The 23174-nt window shown below is 37.7% G+C and overlaps 1 pseudogene; it reads left to right on the forward strand.

Moving 5' to 3' along the window:
• Positions 1–211: 211 nt before the first annotated feature.
• Positions 212–23174, forward strand: part of LOC103731043 — a 61345-nt pseudogene continuing 38382 nt past the window's right edge.

Consider the following 23174-nt stretch of genomic DNA (forward strand, 5'->3'; position numbering starts at 1 on the left):
GCTAAGGCCATGGTTTTCCATCCCCACAAGTCAATTACAGCCACTCTTTGATCTCTTAAAGGGAGACAAAAACCCAGCCTCCAGATGGTATCTAAACCCAAATGCAAAAAGGGCTCTCCAAATAATTAATAAGCACTTTGAAAAGGCATCACTAGCCAGATATGACCCCAAGATACCTGTCCACCTCTTAATATTTAATTCCTGCCCGACCATGGTAGGAGTGATTCATCAGCCTCACGGAGTACTAGAACGGCTTCACACCCCAGTAGGTGGAGCTCCTCGCTTTCTTACAGAAGTGGACACTCTCGCCTCCATGGTCCGACAAGGGAGAGATAGAATTATACAAATTATAGGAAAGGAACCTGATACTCTTATTATCCCCTTCTCATTATCAGATGTACAATGGCTCTTAAAGCATCACTCCTCTTTTGCAATTAGCTTAATAGGCTTCCCAGGACAAATTGATAATCACTATCCCAAAGATAAATGGGTGTCAGTTATTCCAACATTTCACTGGCTCCCGCCTAGGCTTTTTTGCCATAAACAAATAAAAGAAACTATTACAACCTTTACAGATGGAGGGGAAAAAGGAGCTGCATTAGTCATATATGACTCTCCTGATGACCCACCTGCGATATACTTTCAGCCCCTATCTGATAAATCTCCACAATTTAAAGAGCTCTTTGATATCTATATGGCTCTTGATAAGATCGATAAACCCTTTAATCTTTATTCTGACAGCATCTATGCTGTTAATTTACTCCCATGGCTAGGTCATTCCTTTATTAAAATTGATGGCAACCCCATCTCGCCTCTGCTAATTAAAATTTCCACACTGTTACCAAAGAGAGTGGCTCCATTATTTGTCCAGCATATCAGGTCCCACTCCTCTCTCCCAGGACCTCTTACTGAAGGAAATGCCATAGCAGATGAGATAGCCACGGAGAGCCAGGGACCCGCACAGCAACGTGGTGCACGAAACCCGCGCACCCCAGCCAACAGCTGGTGTAGCAGCGCACAATCCGCCACACCACAGCAACAATTCCCATATCCTTTTAACATCTTTTACATTCTCATTTTCTTCTTTTTTTAAATAATTATGAGACATAATAGCATTAACAAATAAATTTTCTATCTGTTGTGAGACTTCTTTTCCTGAGGATGCTAAGCAATGCTTATTCCCTTTCAAGGTTCTAGTGTTGAGCCAATGTTTGATTAAAGTTTTACTGGGAAACCAATGGATTTATTAAGCTTACTTACTGAGGTAACTGAGGGGTTGCTGAGGTGTATAATGACCTGAGGGTATGTACACTGGAAGCCTTTACCCAGCATGAGTCATGCTGGATACTCCGGTGAGGGTCCGATGACCCTGCTTGGCCCTTTTAATGAATGAGCACAACCATCAACAAGCCCAATTGTGATGATGTTTAGCAATCTGGCTCAGCTGAAGTTGTGATGATGGTACTTATTTCATGCAGAAGGGACTGCGGTATAGCATCATCTTATTAAAAGGACCAGGTATTTAAAAGGATTTGGTGCTAGGATCCACATATGAGGGAGAACATATGTTGTCTGTTTTTCTGAGTCTTTGTTTCTTCACTTAGTATAACAGTTTCTAGAGCCATCCACCACTCAGGTGCATTTTCCAGATACCCCACAGCTAACTTTCATGTCTCTCAACAGCTTACATCTGCAGCCAAGTCTGTGTTAACTTATAATGTTATTCTACAGGAAAGACAGAGGACCAAATAAGATCGACTATGTCCTGAAACAAGTTTAACTTTCTTCCCTTCACCACCTACCCCAATGTCTAATTGCTTTTTTGTGTGCATCCAGCAATAGATTTTTGCTGACAGCACTATCAGCTACCACCCTTCTCTACCCAGGAACAGAAAAAGAGTTCACTGACTTTCATCTAAGTGGATTCAAACAACTAACTAACTATTCAGTTACATGTTCAGCAGCAAGCCTCCCCAGTACAGCACACATCGCTGTGTTAATCTCTCTTTGCCCACCTTTTTATGAACTAGTACTTCCAGGTATAAGAAGCCTTTTCTTCTACAAAGCTGCCAGCAGAGAAAAAATCTTCTTCCCCCTGCTGGCAGAGACCGAACTTACACTGGATGCTGGAGGCGTTGCTATGGCGACAAACTGCTACAAGCTACACCTGATTCTGCTCTGACTGCGACAAAACTATGACATCAGTGAATGATAGCCTGGAGTTTCTCCAACAACAAATGAACTCTCTCACCAGAGCTGTGCTTCACAACAAAAGAACATTAGACTTAATAACTACTGGACATGGGAAGGGTATATGATATTGGGAAAAAAAGATACTGTTTCTCTGTAAATGAATCAAATGTTGTTGAAACTAATGTTAACACTCTCAAAACTTTGTAATCTATTTGGCTTAGCAATCCCTTGTTTGCATAGCTCCTACCCCTTGATAATACTGTGCATTGTGCTTGCTTATTGTTTTGTAAGATTTCTCTGCTGACAGTTACGGAAACAGGTCATGGTCAATTATCAGACTTTGGATTTCTCCCGAAATGAGACAAATTGGCCCTTGGGGCTGATGATGGCACTTCTTCATATTTAAATCAAAGAGGAGGAGATGTTTGGGACCCCCTGTTATGCAAAAGTCGAAGCCCCTTCACACCGGACAGCTCATGCAGCTCGGGGAATGTGCCGCGGGCTCCTTTTCATTGCAAGGTGCTTTCTGGCATCTTTCCTGTCTCTCCCTTTGAAGTGGCCGCCACAGATGCCTTGACATAAACATGGCCTTTGGCTCTATGCATACCATGCCTTCCTGTGTGTGATTTTTACAGGTAGACAATAGTCTAGCAGAAACCCACTTCCACATGTAAATAGAATATCTCACAAAGTATCTAAAAGCTTTTACCACTACCCCCATGGTATATAAATATGCTAGTCTTCTCTTAATAGTCGGAGATCAGGACCACTACCCCCATGGTATAAAGTTCCCTGATTCCCCTCAATAATTGAAGGAGCTGGATCACTCTGGGACACTGAGGCTTGGAGCCACGCAGAGCCATTGAATAAAGAGCTGTAACATTGAGTCTGACTGAGCTGAGTCTTGTCTCACTGCCTACGATCCAGCCTTCCCGGGAAGAGCTGTCTTTCCCTCACCGACTCACGGATCCCAGCTGTAGCCACCCTCACACTCTCCCGCGTGATCCAGCGGCCGGTGGAACTCGCATATTGAGGAAAGTGCACAGGTGAAATAAGGGTGGGACTCGGCTGGGCAAAAAGCCCCAGCAGCAGAGAGCCACGGAAGATGCAGGGAAGCAGCAGAGAGACCCGCTGCCACAACAGACGCGGAGCCGCGATGCTGTGAGACTTTCAGCAGTAAAGCGGCGGACAGCGACGTGAGGCCAGAGACAGATGCCCGCGGAACTCGCAGCCTTCCATGGCATGCGACTGAGACCAGGGGACCGATCCCCGTGGGACCGTGTGCCCCATAAAAATAAACTTTAAGCTAAAAACTTTTTGAAGAGATAAAGTAAAACACTGTAAAATAATATAAAAGACAACCCATTGTGATGATATGACAATTACATATGTATTTGCACATATAAAGCACCTGACTATATAAAGGCAACATTCACAGAACTGATTGAAGAAGTGGGAGGCCACTTAACAGCAGCACAGATCCCAATACCCTACTTTCTATTATGGGTAGGACACAAGCAGGGAAAAGAACTTGAGAAGCACAAAAAACATAATGGACTTAACATACAGAACAGAGAGCACAGAATATTCCACTCAAGAATAGGCAGATGCATTTGTTTATGCTGCTGTAGTTAAACCATGGGCCTTGTGCAAGCTAGGCAAGGACTGTACTACTGAGTTACATTCACAGCCCTACAATTTCTTCTTAAGCACATAAAAACACCTTGCATAAGCTCACAGGTAAGCCACAACACAAATTATAACAAGCAAGATCGAAGTCATACTAGGTATGTTTCTAAAGATAATGAAATGTAACTAAGAATCAGTATAGGAGTAAGATTGCAAAATTTATGAAAATTAAATAACATACTCCTAAACAGATGATAGATAAAAGAAGTCAAAGGAAACTAGAGAATATGTTGAGACAAATGAAAATGTAAAGGTATGTGTGATATCGTAAAGACATGGTCCTCATATATTGTAGAAGCTTCAGCTGAAGTTGTGGATTTGGACTAGAGACTGAATTTGACTAAAGGTTAGGCCCACAAGCATTTGAGGATTTCCACAATTTCCAGTGAAAGGCTAGACCCTTGAAATAGGACCTATATGACCCAAAATAATATCTGACCCTCACAGGAAGACTAGAGATTGCTCCTTTGGCCCTAAATACCAGATTCATAGAAAAAAAATACTTCAACACTGCTATGATATAGTCATCTTCTGAACTTTGCAAACGACTCCACTGAAAGAAAAAAAGGCAACTTGAATTTTAAAAAACAAAGAAAAGCTGAACCAACAAACTAACTCCAGATACAAAATTTCCAGTACAGAAACAAAAACAACATGAAAGGCCAAAATGACATTCCTTCCACTAAGATTACTAGCCCCATAGCAATGGCTCCTAATGAGAATGATTTAGAATAACTCCAGAAAATTTTAAAAGAATAATTGAAGTATACCCAAACAACTTAATGAAGAGAAGAAAAACAGAGAACTGAATGAAATAAGGAAATCAATATAAGATATGAAAATTGAATTCAATAAAGAGAAGTGCTGAAGAAAAAACAGAATTAAATGATCTGCAAGTGAAAAATTCAATATGCCAAATCAAAAGCTCAGTGAAAAGCCTCATAAAAAGAACAAATCATGTGGAAAATAGCAATGATGAGTGAATTCAATAACTCACTCTCACCAACAGACAGGTCATCAAAATAAAAGATAAAAAATTAAAAACAAGTAAACACTGAAGTTAAATAGCATCACAAATCAAATGGACCTAAAACCTGTAGAACATTCTATGCAAACACTAAAAAACACACATTCTTCTCAGTAGTCCATTGAATTTTCTAAAAAATTGGTCATGCATTAAGACACAAAGTGATTTTCAAAAATAAATGAAAATTGAAATACTATCCTGTATAAAGATACCAAGGATAAAATTTTAAAATCCTAGAATTGATTGAAAATGAAGATACAACATAACAAAATCTATGGTGCTCAATGCAGGCAGTCCTAAGGGAAAAGGACATTGAACTAAATGCTTGCAACAGAAAATCTGAGAGATATCAAGTAAATTAATTAATGATAAACCTTAAGGTTTTGGATAAACTAAAAGAAACCAAATCCGAAACAGCATATTGGAAGAAATAATCAAAATCAGGGCAGCAATTGATGAAGTAGAAAATTAAAAAATTCAAAGAGTTAATGAAATGAAGAATTGACTCTTTTGATAAACTCATATCCAGGTTCACCAAAAGAGAGAGACAAAAGACCCAAAATAATAAAATTAAAGTTGAAAATGGAGACATTATATCAGACACCAATACAATTAAGAAAATCTTGAGGCTATACTTTGAACACGTGTACTCTGCTAATACAGAAAATTTAAAAGACATGATGATAGAAAGAATGCAAAAGCCAGAGGATGGGGAGGAGTGCTATGAGAAACTTTCTCCTTGATATGGCATGACCATCACACCTGCAAACTTACAGTAGCTCAGATTATCTCCATAAAACCCACACAAGATGCAGCTAGCAAAAGTTCTGGCATAGAAGGTATAAATTGTCTCAAGGCCCCGGCCCTAGTTGAGGAGCTAGTGACAGCTGATGGTTTCTGGGGGAGGGAGAATCATTCCTTTTTGAGAATGTTCTAGTGGATGGTACCATACTTATGCACATAGTAAGCATTAGCTGCACTTAGTGGGTATGTTTGAGTGTTCATGTGTGTGTAGAAGTAGAAATAAAAAAAAATAATTAATGAAACACAACTTTAACAAAAAAGTTGGGAAGGAAAGATGGGGGATACAAGGGATTTTGCAGGGACAAATGGAGGAATATATAAGCACTTTTCATTTTATACCTGTATGAAACTCTCAGAAATATAGAAAAATAAATAAAGAAAAAGATGACTAAGCAAATTACTTGAATAGATATTTCCCCAGAGAATAAACACAAAGAGCAAAAAGGTCAATGGATGCTTTGTCAACATAACAAATCATGAAGAAAATTACTATCAGAAAAACAGTGATGAGCCCAAGCCAATGAGAGACTTGTCTCCAAAAACAAGGTGGATGGCTCCTGAAAAATAGCACCTAGCATTTACCTCTCACCACCACATTCCAAGGTACACATGTGTAGATGCACAGAGATACACATACATACACAGAGAGGAGAGAGAGAGAGAGAGAGACAGAGAAAGAGAGAGAGACAGAGAGACAGACAGAAAGACAGAGAAAAAATAACACAGTGGGGCATCACTTCACATTCTGATTCAGTAGGGATTGTGCAAAACCCCAAAACTTGCATAGTCAAAAGCTGTAACAGAGACTGAGGTTTCTGATCTGCTACTTTAAGTGTCAAAAACTTGGCATCAAGAACAGTTATTTCTAACTTCAATAATATCATGTAAGTTGATATCTTTGTTATTATATTTACTAATTGCTTATTATTAACATTGATCAAGATATTTCAGTTAACAGCCTGGATCCTGTGTAACTCCCAAGCAGCCATATTGCTTAAGTTGAGAAATATTTTAGGAGAAGTTATCTTTATAGTTCCTTGAGTAGTGCAATTTTCAAAACTACATAATGTTCATGTTGCTCTCTTAAATAAAGAGGTATCATTAACTGATATAAATTGTGGAAAAAAATAAAATTTAATTAAGAAATTTAAAGAGTTATTCTCTTATCTAGCTTCATAATAAAATAACATGTCAAAATGGAGATGTCCCATATTGACAATAACTGTTTATGCAATAAATATGTGAGTTCATATTTTTATGTCCCAGAAAATGTCATTGGCTGAAAATGTACAGGTAAATAGAATATAATTCGTGATTTACACAAGACATCATAGTGAAAAGAGAAAAAATAAGAAATAATGCTAGCAGTGTAAATAAGGTAGCAGGGAGCTATAGTGACAGAATAATTTATAATTTCTTTGAGCAGGGATTAAAAAACTTGTGACAGTTACATTTAGCCTGTACTATAAAAACAACTTAGAGGGCTGGAGGAAGGTAGCTCAGTGGTACAGTGCTTGTTTCACATATACAAGGACCTAGGTTTGATCCTCAGTGTGTGTGTGTGTGTGTGTGTGTGTGTGTGTGTGTGTGTGTATGACACACATAGAGAGGACATATACTGATATCTATAAGAAAATTCTAATTTTGTGAGTCATTTCATAAATTATTTGTTTTCACTTGTAATGAATAGTGTTTCAGATTATGAAAACTTTTAAAACTATATAAAGCTTCCACAAACCAACACACTTATATTTTCCTTTTCTGCTCCAGTAGTAGATGCTTCCTGAGAACCATAACTGTAGTGATCCACTGTTAGTGACAGGAGTGTAAAAGATATATGAGATCCACTATGGAACCACTACGGTGATGTCTTAAGGGGTAGAGTAGGAAGAGAAGAAATAAACTTTGAGAGGAACAGAAATAATTCAATATTTGTCTAAGGAAGCATAAATTTAAGATCTCCATGGAATATCAATACACAATGAATTTCTTTTGTGTAATGGATAATGTGAGCACATGGAAAATATAAAGTACTGAGATACTGATATGAAAATCTTAATTATCTGGGTCAGAATAACAAAGCTTTTTATCTCTTTCCAATGGAAAGCTATTTGAAATGATGTAGACACTTACAGTCTGTGTCCATCAAGAGCATGTTGGAAGATCGGGGGAAGGATGATGAAGGAAATGATAGCTCTGTTCCTCTAACAAGTGTTAATGCAGCAATACTAAAAACAAGTTGGAAACTACTTAGATGGCAAATTTTGCTTGATGTTACATTCAAGACTGTGCCAACATGACTAAAGGGAAAACTCCTGAGGAGAGTCACAGGACCTTCCATATAAAAAAATGACTTTACTGCAAAGGAAGAAGGCTGGTGTGCAGAGAACCAGTGATGTGAAGAAAAGTGAAGTGCTGTGCCTGACACTCTAACATTACAAGGCTTGAACCAATGTTAGCTGCACTGCTGGTAATTGTTCATATTAGATGAACAGTAGACAGATGCAGCATCAATTCAGTTGGGTTAGCTTAATGTCCTCACTGCATATGCATTTCCAGTACAGATTGTAAACCTATAGCTGAGTTTCTTCTATTATGAGCAGGAGTTTCTTTTCTTTTTTCTTTACTCTGGATAAAATTGAACTAGGTTTCTAACAGAAAGCAGTATTTTGGGCTTTTCCTATTTCTGTAAAGCAAATTCTGCCTAGTTTATTGTCCTGTTAACATTAGTGAGCTTTGCAATGTTGGCATTGTAAATGCAACAACTTATGAAAAGCTTTCTGTATTAGAATTAGCAAAATGCCATCTTTATTCATGAGTTGGAAACTGGAAAAAGGCAACTTAATGTTCCAAATGGGGTTCATGGGATCTTTCAGCCTGAAGTCTGACAGCACCATTACTGGTTGCTTGCTAGTAGCTGGTTCCTTAATTGGACCCGAGGACATGTTTCATTTTGTAACTTTTGGTGTTGATATTTTAACCGTCACAGCTTTGAATATGTTTCCTAGAGACTTAGTTTACTATCCAACTTGTGGTTTGGAAAGGGGAGATGCAACTAAATATATTGTTAGCTTTTCAATTAAAAAAGAAAGGTGATATGTCATCTTTCTATGATCAGTGTTACCTGTAGGAAAAAACACATTTGCATGTACAAAGTAACTTAACCTTTAGCATTAAAATGTATGACAAAACTCATAAAACAATCATTATGACAATAAGATATTTTCAGTAAAAATAAATTGTATGCTAGAAAAAGCCTTTCAAATACTAAAACAGCTATACCTGCTTATTTCCTGGTTCTATTTGTTTGGAGTATCTTTGGCCAGCATTTCCTACTAAGATAGCATTTATTTTTTGTGAAGAAGTGTGTGTCTTGGAAAGAATGAAATGAAAGATTCTGTTTTCTCATCCAATCTACTAGTCTGTCTCTTTTGACTACAGAATTGAGAGCATTAATACTCAGAGTTATTATTGAAAGATGCTTTAATTCCTATGATTTCATTAGCTTTGTCTTATTTTCTTAGTACTCTTTCATTTAAGATCTTAACATCTGTATTCAGTACTTTTCTATTGCTGTGATAAAACAGCATTTCAAAAGCAACTTATGGGAGAGTTTACTATTTTTAATTAATCATTTTGGAGAATTCAATATATGAGTATGTATTTATGCCATTTCCACCCCTCCATCTTCCTTCAAACTCTTCCCATGTTCTCCATTCTCAGTTTCAAGAACTCTCCTTTGATTATCATTATTATATAATATATATAAAAATCATGATACACAGTAGTATGGCTACCTGCACAAGAACTGTCTCAAAAATAAGACATGAAAGTAGGTGGTGAAGAAGAGGGGATCTGTAGGAGTGTGAGGTGTGTAAAAGAGGGTAATCAGGTGAATATCATTATAATACATGGACCACATGAAATTGCCCCAAATTAAATAATTGGAGACTTTCAAATGCTTACACAGTTTAATTTTAGCAAAATTTTATTGACTATATCCAAAATTTATAGATATTTACCTGCCAATAAACACTTTTGGAACTAGATCCAAAAATAGAAAAGTTGTTTTATTATGATTAAATTGGAGCATTCTCAATGAGTTACTTATGTAAAAGAGACATTTTTTGTGCTACTTAAACTATATTTCTTATTCAGAGAAATGTGTAAATTAGGTTCAAATATGTTCATTTCCATCTAACAAATAAGTTATAGTTTATACAAACTATAAAACTACAAAAGTTCTAGTAATACAAACACTATATAATCACCTAAATTACATGAAATCACAGGTGTAACCATAAGGGGGTGGTTTAGACAGATGGTATTACAGTGAGAGCCTATAGCATTTTTCTGAAGGGTATGAAATCATACTCCTTGAAAGAATGCCTTTTCAGGAGGAAATCAAATTAATTTATTACACACCAAGAGAACAGCAGATATGGAAGCAATATAACTTCCTGCTGCCTTTTTTTAATCCTTTTGAGGCAGGGTCTCCCTGTAGCCCCAACTTACTGGGTACTCATTATGCAGGTCCAGCTGACCTCATCTCACAAAGATCCACCTGCCTCTGCCTCTAAAGTTCTGGGATTAAAGGGTATAACTCCACACCGAGCATTTCTTTTCTTTTTTCTTTAATAATTTTTTTTTGTATTCTTGGGGGAGGGGTTCCCTATAGCCCCAGTTGACCTGGAACTTGCTCTAGAGACCAGGCTGGCCTTTATCTCAGAGATTTGCCTGCCTCTGCATTCTAAATGAGTTCTTGGATTATAGGTATCCAACGCCACCCCGGCCTATTTTTTTTTTTTTCTTAATGGGGATTAAACAAATATCTAGATTTGAAATGTTCTAGACACAGAAAGTATAATTTTTAATGCTTTGGGGTGGTGCTAAGAGAAGGAATGGGAGAAACACAGAAAGGCACTATGACTTCCATCCAGGCAAGACTAGAACAAAGTCAGTAATGGCCACACAACTTAGTAGATATTGCTAGAACAACTTTATTTGTCTTACTTAGAGATCAGTTATGTGTAATATCAATAAGCTACTTGATATTTTATCGTTTTCATTCTCCTACCCACAACAACTTATAATTTCAGAAAATCATCAAAGTATTACTGAACTCATGCTATTTTCAAAAAGTGTCTATGCTTAAAAGAAGTTAAATAAGAAGATAAAGGCATCATTTATTCTACAGATCACATTTATAGACTAGAATTTAAGCATTACAAATAAGTACTAGTAATGGTAACAGCAGAATTAAACAAAATAAAAAGCAATAATAATGAGAAAGACACACACAAATTGAAATGAGGAACACTGTGGTCACCACCAGTGGCAGCTGCTCCTCCATTCTCACGGGTGCCACTCCATTCTCACAGGCGTCAAGGCTACTTCTCTGCTCACCCTGGGCTGAAGCCGCTCTTCTGCCTGCCCCTGGCCAAGGCCACTCTTCTGCTTGCCAGTGCCACCTTTTGTCATCATTGCTTCTGCCTGGTTCCATACCCCAGGGCTGGTGAGGAGACTGTGTCAGCGGAGCCGCATTCAGATACAGGAGACCAGGTTCAGTGACACAGATCTGGTTTATTGCAGGGAGGCACAAGCTTATATGGGGTAGTGGTCTAATCACAGCACAGCAAGTAGGATACCTTATTAGCATAATAGCTTTAGCATCCTATCACAATACAGCAAGTAGTATACCTTATTAGCATAACAGACTTAACGTCCTATCACAGAATAGCAGGCAGGATGCCTCATTAGCATAGTGGGTTTCAGATTACTGAGCCTGGATTCCAGGAAACCACATTCCAAGGGTGGTGATTAGGGAGTGACAAGCTCTAGGCATCAGTCTCATGATCTGCTAAGGGGAACAAATGTCACAAGGAGTTTCTTGTGGCTCCAGTGGTCGGGCTGTTGCCTCAGGCCTGCTCTCAGGCTGTCAATAAGACATTCACCCAACTCAAGCTTGTCTCCCACAGAAAACTGTGAAGGTTATCACACCAATACATGAGAAGGTGTATGGAGAGAATGGGTCAAAAAAAGGGGACTCAACTGTGGAGAAGAAGGAATATCTCCTAAATACTTTAAGTCTAAGCTGTAGGAACACGGATTTCTTTTCATATGTATTTTAGTGAATTGAAATGGAGATGTTCTAGAGGAGTGCATTAAATTTAAACAAACTGATTTTAAAAATGCATCACAACATTCTAAGAGGAAAATGTGAGTGTTCTATATGTATATGTGAGTTCAATGGAATAAGAAATACCAAAAAATAAGGGAGCAAAAGGAAAGAGGTAAAGCCAGAATTTTAACAACTGTATCATGACCCTAATCCTTACCCATGCCTTTATAAGATGTTATCTCAGAGTAAATATAATTGTTTAAACATTTCTCTAACCAGTAGATCTGAATTTCAAGGGATGCCATGATCAGAAATCACACCCCCCTTCCAAAACTACACAATGGTTATGGATGTGATATATGCAGTTACTTTCTAAATACTGATAATATTTGATCAAATACACTTCAGTAGAACTTCTGAAAGCTGATCCTGAAATAAATAGTATCTATAGCTAGAATATTATTTTGAGATATATAAATTGAGCATCACAATTGAGCTACCTCTGACAATCCATAAGAAAATTGCAAGAAATCTAGTCAAATACTTTTATATACTTTATCAAAATTTCTTATTGAATACCAGATGACTGTTTTCTCCACAAATGAATATAAAATTAATATAGCAGCAATTTTATGTGTGATATTAGCTCTTCTATTTACTGAAAGCACACTATTATTATTTTTATACAAAGAAATGAGACTCAAAAAAGGGAATAATTTCCAATATACTCAGTCCTAATATGCAATACACATACATAAATTTGTTTACTTTTATTTTTAAATTGGACTTTTAATTTTTAAGAAGTCACAATTTTGAATGGCCAGAATCATCAGCAGAAACAGTTTCTCTAAGTGTTAGCTGTTGATATAAATATTAGTACACAACAATATTCAAAATGGATAAGGCATTTTCAGAGTACAATCATTAAAAAGAGAGGGTTGTTTATAACATACTACATTTCTTTAATTCCTTAAAATTATGTTTGAAATTTTATTCCATGGTGCTAATTTTGGAAGACTGGGTATGGACAGACAGAATCTGAATATATCATAAAATAGCAAAAACCATCTTAAAGTTGTACAACAGGGATCATATATTTTCTGAGCAAACTGTCTGCAGAAACCACTCAATCTCATTCAAGCTATACTCATGCAATTAAATAAAGTGGAGGACCTAGCTTTCCCTTGCCTAACATCCACTACACAAAGAACTTTATCTACTAGATTTAGGCAAGAAGTTCCAAGTTATGATGTACATCCAGAGAAGATCAAGAGTTTTAAGTGGTGACCATTTTGGAAATTCGAAACTGCTCAGATTTAACAAGTCTGCACTTTGAATAACTCATTCTTTTCTTCTAGAACTTTATATGTCCAGTCAGCTGCTGGATGTCACAAAAGAAAAAAAAAAAGTTAATCTCACATTCCATTCCCAAACAAGGAATGATTACCAAATACCAGTCAGTAATTGCTTCTTTTCCAATGGCTCACAGCAAAATTTTGAAGTTAGTAGTTCATTTGTATAGTCATCTTCATCATTCATATTGTTCATCAAAATGGATCAAGTTTGGTTAGACATTCAAATAACTGAAAAGGTAACTTATTTCAGTAATAATCCAGTATATTAAACACCCTTAGTTTTGTGTGGTGATACATACCTTTAATCCTAGCACTCAGGATGCTGAGGCTTAAGGAGTACTATGAGTTCAAGGCCGTCCTAGGCTACATAGCAAGTATCTGGTATATTAGTTACAATTCTGTTGCTGTGATAGAAACACCATGACCAAGGGAACTTATAAAATGAAGACTTTATTTGAGTTACAGTTCAAAAAGGGCAGAAGCTAAGCTCTCACATCTTCAAACAGGCACAGGAAGCAAGGGCAACTCAAGATCCCACAAGGCTTAAGAACTCTGTAAGGCTACTCCCAGTGATGTGCTTTCTCTGGCATGGCCACATCTTCTAAGACCTCCCCATACAGTGTCACCAACTGTAGACAGAATGCTCAAATACTTGGAGCCTTTGAGGGACACTGTCATTCAAACCACTACACCTGGCAGACCATGGCTACATAGCTTGACTCTATCTCAAATGAACAAAAAAATAGCCACAAACTTGAATATATTCATATTTTAATGCATGAATAGACAATTAATAGCTATTCATTTTGTGCATTCTAAGTCATCTTGAGTAAATACCAAATATATGTATGATGAGGCACTTTGAGACTGACAATATCTATGCCATATTACAAGCAGACACCAACTAAACCCAGTAGTTAAAGCTAAAAATCGGTTCGATCCAGCTACACTAAGGTGTGGGCATGGGAACAGGTCAGCATGCACCTGGCTACCCCTGCTAACAGAAGATTTATGACTTCCGTAGGTCCCCTTTCACTTGGTCTTGCAGAATAGTAATTTTCTTACAGAATAGAACTTGTTAGGGGACTTTCCTCTCCTAAGCACGGGAACTTAAACTTTTCACCCGAATGTAGATTTTATTTATAAAAGCTTACCCTAGAGACAGCTCAGGACTGCAGTTGGGAACTGAATGCCCAGTGTAGTCTCCAGCAGCCTAAAATATATATGTATAAAGCCTTTCTTTTGGCAAATTTTTGTGTCTGAGTGGCCTTCTCTGCTGAAACAACATTGCAGCATTTATATATACATATATATATATATGTATATATGTATGATGCTTTAAATTTAAATTTTAAGGAATTTTAGAGATTTACAGTTTGTAATTTTCAACAGCAGTATTGTACACTGCATCAAGTCATGGAAACTACTTAATAAAAATGAATGATCTGTGTATTGCCTTCTGGGGCACAAGAGAAGACTGGAATATATTTCTACCTTTCAGTAACCTCTCAGTCAAGAATGTAAGGTAGTTCTTGAAAGAACTACCATTCTCTCCTCATGCTCATTAATTTATATGTTTCTGTCATCACTCTTAATTTATAGAAAAAGTGTTCAGTCAATAGACAGCTGTATTAGAAGCAGACCTATTCCTAACAGTGAGATGTTATAGGAGCAGAATCAATCTTATCCTCCCACAATAGAAAAGATCAATTATAAAAGGAATATGGCAACATATTTAAGATGTCTAATGATGGTTACACGGATGTTGAAGTTGACATAGTGAAAGAAGGTCTTGGGTATCAGGGGATGAATCCCTATTTTCAGAAACACTTGAAAGATAATATATACAAAATTATTTTCTCCAAATAAATGGAAATACCAAACTACAAAGCAAGGCAATGACTCAGATCTGGGAAATTAAGAGGTAGAAATCTATACTCAAGGACAAAATTAATCCAGTATTAAATCTGATTCTCCTAAATACCTAGTGTTAAACTACACGAGGAATCATGTCTTACTTGCTCTTAGTCAGTGCTGCATCAAGTTAGAGACTTAGCACATAACAGGGACTCAATAAATATTAATAAATTAAATAATGAATGAAATGACCTCCAGCTGTGATAGTTAGAGGTATGCTGGAACAAAAATCTAAGTCAGCCATGATACTAGACTACCTTTGTGTTTCAGGCATTTAATGACATTAATACCTTTATAAAGTCAATAAAAAGTGTGGGAAATTATTTCTTAATTCATTCAATTTACTACCAGAAATGAGGTCTTTAAATTACCCCTCAATGTGGCCTCAGGCTTCACTGTACTTCCAGAAGCATAGCTAACAAAGAGCATACGAAGGGAGTATGAGCAATCTGACTAGGATTCCTCTCGCAATACAGTGTTCTGGATAGTGCTTGCCTACGTGAATAGGCTCATAAAGGAGTATCATTAAGCAGGATTATATCTGTAAAACTGAAGTGTTTGTTACAGTTTCATGCAAAGATTTTCAGATTTCCAAAAGTGTAGCTATTGTCAGTAACCACTCACTTGAGCTTTTATCAAAATATTCCTTACATTGATGATGTTATCTATATTCTACAAATAAAAGGCCACAGACAATAATTTCTTAATTACTGCAAAAGGTAAGAAGAGGGTCTGGCTAATACTGGATTGCAATTTACTGCTCTTCTAAATTTTAAAAGAGTTTAAATAGAATGAGTTTCCTAGTTGCATTTTCCTCTTTGAATTGCAAGGATCTAAGGCATAATTAAAATGTAGTATTTGATAATTTATCAAAGTACTTCTTTATATTTTGAATACATTTATTTGTTTAACTGATTTCACAGAGATGAGAAAGTCCATGGCAGTTATGGCTATTTAGTAATAAAACATTTTTGTGTCTATTTGATGTATAATACACAAAATAAACAAAAGATAAAGATGTTATTACTCTCATACTCAGGAAGAATTTATTTCTCTAATAAAATGTTTAAAGAGCAATAAACTGAATTAGTCTCTCTGATATATTAAAATCATCCCTGTGTTTAAAATTACCATGTATTAATTCAACACATTTCTGTTACGTATTTAACTAAGTGGCAAGGACTTTGTGACATATATATAAGAGGAGAAACAGTGCACACATTATCCAAAGTGGCTTATTTTCAATGACATTTAAGATCTGTTGAATATTATGGATGTCAAGAACATGATGAAAAAGTTTTGGAAGAAAAACTGTATAAGGAAAACACAGAATGTATCATATGCTTTACAGCAGTAAAATTTCAAAAAAGCATATAGATATTATAATCAAAATCCTTTGAATATTTTCTTCTTTAATTTTATTCCATGACCGATCTACAATGACAGGCACTTCCTCCCCTAAATTACTTCTCCTTATGTTAGAACCTGGGCAATACTACTCAAGAGGTTAGTCCTTATACTTGCTTAAATATAACGTTTTAGGATATGACATGATGGTTGAGGTATAGTCATAATATCATCTGTTACTGGAAATTTAAACACATTTTCTTTTTGAATTATCTGTTCTCTGACAAATTCAGTCACTCTGAACAGAAATCACTCAAATAACACAAAGCAGTTATGACTAGGTATATTTTACACAATAAACATGTGTTGCCATGAATATATTGTGTATTGATAATTAATCTTGAATCAACAAAAGCATGTACTCTTACATAAACTTTCACTAAATCTTTTCATAAAAGTAGAAATTGCTGGTATTTAATTGTAAGTGTAAATGTCAATTTTGTTATATTAGGTTATATTGTTTCTCACAACTCCCAAGTTTCCCAAACTTTTCAATTTGGATTTACTGTTGTTTTTATAACAAAGAAGCAAAATAAATAGGAAAAAACATTGGTTCAAGAGCTATGTGCACAGATTTATGTCAACTTAATGATGCCTTATTTCTCTGGTCTGAGAGTCTAGAACAATGGAACTTTATACATATCACTTCCTTCTAATTCTGAAAAATTTTGTGTCCTATTTGGTTTTTGAGGCAGGATCTGTGTAGCCAAAAATCAAACTCTTTTCGTAGCTGCTGATGGCCTTGCACTTCTGATCAACTTACCTTCCCATTCTCAGTGCTGGGATTATAAGAATTCACAACCATACCTAACTCAACCCACAATTTTGGTGATAGATCAGACTACTTCTACCTTTGAAATTTTAATCTGTAGCTACAATACAAAAATAGAATTGTCTAAGTGTAAGTATGATGCTAAATATTTCTTGTCAACTTGACTAAATCTAGAATAACCAAAGAGAAGCTTCTGGGCATGACAGTGAGGGGTTATCAATCAATGCTACAGTTTTCCTGAATGGAAAACATTAAGACCCCCAGGAAGTCTGATTGCAGTCCAACATATTATCATTCATAATTAACTTGTTATCACCAGCCTAAGCTATTTATGAGACTGTGCCTTCATGCAGAATTCTTCAAATTCATTTGTAATGATTCATTCATTTGTGTGGACTCTTGTTCTCTCAAGGAAAATGCTTTATGATTGTTCCATTATGTTCTTCCTTCTGTTTATTTCTTTCCTTCTCGACATGTATATTCCTAGATCTGCTCTCCAAATCTCCATGACATCTCACATGTCCCTTTCTTATTATTTCGCTCTTTGTTTAGAGATGGCCCTTTTTCATTCATCCACCAATTCTCACATACGTTTTAGAGGCTACACTGTCCTTAAATTTACATATTTACTTTTCCCTTTTTAAAACTTTGAAAAGTTGCCTTTACTTTTTTGTATCAATCTTTCTAAAAATATGTTTTTGGAGATTCCACCCACTGCATATTTATTTTCCTACAATCTGAGCAGCTCACTTTCTCCCCACACTCAGTCCGCCTTTCTAGCCTTGGGCCCAGACCCAGATCTCTAGACTACCCTCTTAGTTCACACTGCCCATTGCATCCTGATCCCATGTCTCAGACCAGCTCAATTCTCAAACTTAGTTTGATAGACCCTCCATTGGCTATTCCCACTCCAACTTTTCCCCTGGCCTCCTGATTCACCTGTCAGAAACTTCTACTCCCTGGTAAATCAAATCCTGCCCATTGAGTACTGATACTTCTGCAGACTGAGCAGTTCCACTCTCTCCCCACATTCTGTCTGGCTTCTAGCCTTGGACTTAGGCTAGTTTCTGCTTTCCTGCCTCTCTGGACTAACTTCCTAACCAAGACTATCTTAATTTTCCAGCTTGGTCTATGAGCCCCTCCACAGGCTCTCCCTACCCCCATCTTGCCCTTGGACTAGCTGATCTGCTTGCCACACACCTGGCTACTTCCCAGTTAAGTCTAATCCTGCTCACTGGGCCTTGATTCCACTGCACCCTGAGCAGCTCCACTCTCCTAGCAGTCTTTCTCCCTTCCAATCTTGGGCCTGGGCCTGCTCCTTCTCTTTCTGCCTCAGATCTCCAGACTATCTTCTTAGTCCAGACCCTGTCCACTGTGCCATGATCTCCTGAATCCATACTAGCTCAATTCTCTAATTCAGTTTGTTAGAAGCTCCACAGGCTGTCACCACCATCACCTTCCCCTTGGCCTCCTGATCTGCCTACCACAGAACTGCCTTTATGTTCTCCTTCATTTGCAGATCTTAGCACCAATCTGTTATATATGAGTATATAATCTCATATAATAGAAAGGGCCAAGAAAATGAAAAGGAAGTATGGAAGTAAAATAAAAGAAGGAGCCTGAATGAGGTGGATAGAAGGAAACAGATGTTGTCAAGGGGGAAATGGGAAAAATGCAAGTATTCAATTGGGAAGGGAGGAGGGAAGGACATATAAGGAAACATGGGGGCAAAAAGGAAGAACTTAAGAGAGGGGGAATAATAGGATACAGATATTATCAAGAGAGAAATGGATGTACTTAAACTGGGGAGGGAGGAGAGAGGTTAGGCAGGAAGAAATAGAAGAGATAAATAAACCTTATGTGGTGTAAAAAGCCGGAGGAAAATGTATTAGCTCAAAAAAACCCCTGAAAAATACACGTACAATATCTGAACATGAGTGTATGCATATACCTGAATGGCCTATAACAAGGAAAACAGTGGCAGGCAGGAGAAAACTCTTTTTGAGTCATTGGTCAAGATAGTCCACAAGACTCCAAAAATAACACAAGATATTGCCACAACCCTTGATTGCCTCCAAGAACTGAGGGTAAGACCCTATTGCTGAAGACAGGATATATTTTGGACACAGGTCTTGGAACAATGGAAATAGAATTGACCTGGAAGCCTTCTCAATGAAAACTAGCCTCGTAGTTCTAGAGGATACTATGTAAGCTTCTAAGGCAGAATATCAATCAATGGTTCAACCCAGCTGTAAAGTATAACAACCACAATGACTGGCACAGAAAATTTCCTCTATTTTTGCAGTAGTATCGCATTTATCTAGGGAGTAATCAATGGCTATCTAAATGGACTTAAAGCCCTCTCAGTGGGAGAGAACTCATGGGCAACACAGTAAAAGTAGCCAAATACACATGGCCAGAGAGGTTTTAGATCCTAGAGAAAACCCTATCTCTGTCATACCACTAGATAAATGAAATTGCTTACTGTATGCTAAATATAAATTCTTATATTTACAAACAAGTGTACCATATACCACTCACTAAAGAAGCTTTGCAATAGATGGAGACTTTAAATCTATTACAGAGTTCCACAACTGGTCATACACAGAGAATACATGTCTGAGAGATGCCTAGCCCTAAGTGACACATCTTCAGTGGAACCTTGACACTTAAGGCTCATGGAATATAGTGGAATAGGGGTTAGAGAGAACACTAATGCATCCCTCAACTCTTACCAGCAAAACTTCCTCATACAACAGAGTATGATGTATACAGAAGATCACAACTGGCTAAGTTTTAGCAAATAATAGACTGCAGAATGCGTGTCCCTACATAAGACTCCTATATTAAACCTCTCCAACCCATGGTTAAGAGACCGTTGTGAAAGACAGAGTAGAAAGATTGTAAGAACCAGAGTTGGTGCATTAATATAAGGAAACAGAGGCTTTCAGGTCACTGGAAACTTGCTCATATAAACTTGTGACAAAGGTGACAGCATGTGCAAGACCCATGCTAACTCAATAAGACAAAAACTCAGCATAGAATGAGGGAAATAGGCAGCAGAGTCCAACCCTTACAAAAAGACTATTGGCAACTGATTACTGTGGGGTGAGGGAGAGTAGCTCTTCTTTAAAGGAGTGCTCCAGATAGGCTAACCAGACTCCAGTTGTTGAACTTGCACCAACAGACATCTGAATGGGAATACTTGACCAGATAGGACTTAACATATTTGACATTGTTGCCAGAGTTCTCTTAGGGTCTCTTGCACTTTCAGACAAACCATATAACATATTTCTATGTGAATTTATTGTAGTTATATCTTGGGGGAGGGTGAAGAAACTTACAGAGACTAATGTCTGGCACCCAGCACCCAGCTCTTGCGGTGGGCTGCTGCTGTTCTAGATAGCTCACCCACATTCTCCTTTAACTTTTGCCCATGCATCTTTGGCCCACAGTCTCGTTTCAGGTTGGTAAATGCCCCCTCTGGTGACACAGGTGAGACACCAGGGCAATATTTTCTCTCCATGCCTGCTGCTTTGTGTTCTCCACATCCACCACTCAGTCCCCAGATGGCTCCCAGCATCCCCTCCACAGTCCATTCTCTGAGGCAGGCCCCACTCTTGGAGGAACCCGATCTCTGGGACACACTCTCCACCCATTTCCTCCTCTTTTAAAATCTTTCTGCCTATCTTCGGCTAAGGTCCCTGAGTCTTGGAGGGGGTGACAGATGTAAGGCGATCTCTCTTGTATCATGGGGAGATAGTGACTTCTTGGGTCTTCCCATTATTTGTCTTTAAGCTGTGGCCATCGATCTATCTCAGTGGTGTTTCTTCTACTATAAAGACAAATGAAAGGAAGTAGACATATTTAGAAAAAATGAATGTAAATACAAATGTCTAGAAGATATCGCAGTAGGTGTACTATACTCATTAAACAGTATACTTGTGATGGTTTCCCCTTTAGTGCTTGTAGCCTTTCTCAACACAAGGCGTTGGCCTGTTCTACAGCACCAGATGTGTGTTCCACCCCTAGGAGCAGATCTTTTCCAATTAGAAATTTGTCAGTTGTATGTTTGTTTGTCCAGCCGCTATTGCACTTGCAGGCATTGTTTGGCATGTCCATAGTGTGCAGCACATGGTGCTCATTGTTGAATAGAATTTTAGGGTATCCTTTCTTCCCCAACCATCTGCATAGTGCCTTCTGGCCACATGAACATCATCCATTCAGTGGCATAGAGTTTTTTTTTTTTTTTTTTTGGCTTAGTCTCAGCTCCATCTGTTCTTCTCTCATGCTCACAACATGCAGTGTCTTCAGCAACATGGGCTTACCGACTTTTCTAGTGTACTATGGCACATTAGTGGCAATAGCCTTGGTGAATTTGATCCTCTAGGATCTCTTTCTAACCAACAGCTCATAGGGGCACAACCAACTCCTGGTACTGTAGATTTACTTAGCAGTTGTATATTTGGGAGTCTCTGTCTTCATCTTACCCAACCTACATAAAACTCCCAAGAATCTTCACAGCTACAACCGGCCTTTGCTTCTTCAGGGATATTTCAAATGGGTTTCACATCTATAAAACACTTGAAAGAAGGTTAACATTATGTACTAAATCAATCATAGACAAGGTCTCACACGGCATGGAAAGGTTTTGTCCATCTGTATTAACTGTTTTCTCCATAGATCATAGCATGGGTATGAGGCATTAATTTGGTGAGCTCTTTACCATTTTTAGTTATCCCTTTGGAGTCATTTTGCACTTGGGGGATTTTACAGGGAGTCTCTTTGTATTCTTTTATTCTTGATACACTTACAGGTATTGGCTCCAGTTGCTAAGGAAGTAGGGTGCTTCTCCTGGCCCCACTGCACTAGTTGGTTCCCTGAGTCAGGCAGGCCCTGAGTCTGCATCCTGATTGTAGCCATATCTGTCATCTTCCCATTGACCACACCAAGTTGCTGGGGGAGAACATGGTGGGGAAATCTGCTTTTACCCCTTGTATACTCTTTATCAGAAGAGAAATACATCTTACTTAATCCTTAGGGATTTTTAACCACCTCTTGTATAAGTTTTATCCTTCGAATGTCTTTTGTAAGTTGTTTTTCTCATTTTAAAAGCCTCCTGAAATGCCTTAGTACTGAATTTGATTTTCTATCAATTTTTTTCTCTGGGGATTTGGGCTTGACATAAGTCTTGCCACATTTGTCTTTGAGTAACCCATTTCTTCTGTCTGGTCTTCTTTACATCTCTTATAGCGTGTTCTGATATTTTAAAGAAACATTTTACATGCTGGTCAGAATAATTTAGATTTGCCAAAGCCTCTCTCACTTTGCATCAAAGGGCTTAGTAAAACCATTAAAGCCCCATACCATTCTCGATGTCCCAGTTGAATTAAGCTTTCTTTCATATCTCTGGTGAATACAGTGTTATCTGGCCCAGTGTCATGGACATTATATATTGCTTTTGTCATACCTAGTTCTCTTAGGAATGCCTGCCCCTCCTTTAAAGTCCTCTAACCCCTGCTAATCATGTTAGTCTCCCTTGGTGATGACCATGTATCTTTAATGCCTTCAACCAGCCATCCCAATAAGGACTTCTCCCCCCTGCATCACCCTAGTTTGAACAGCCTCTATCACAAGGATGGATGGGTGGTTATATAACTCAGCTGTGATGGTTCTGAAGGACTTAGACTGATGGCACTGGCTCCCATGTCCCATACTCTCACAAGCCACGTCGCTAGGGGCTCTCTGCTTGCTTGTTCTAGCATGGAGTATTTCCTACCTACAACACAGTCAGCTTTTCTTCTCTTTTGTATCAAGGGTTGAATCTGAGGGGCAGCTTTAGCTACTTTTATTTTTATGTCATTTTCTTTTTTAGTATTATCTGTCTTT

The sequence above is a fragment of the Nannospalax galili genome, unplaced genomic scaffold (assembly GCF_000622305.1).
Source record: "Nannospalax galili isolate Female #2095 unplaced genomic scaffold, S.galili_v1.0 scaffold173, whole genome shotgun sequence".
Classification (NCBI taxonomy): domain Eukaryota; kingdom Metazoa; phylum Chordata; class Mammalia; order Rodentia; family Spalacidae; genus Nannospalax; species Nannospalax galili.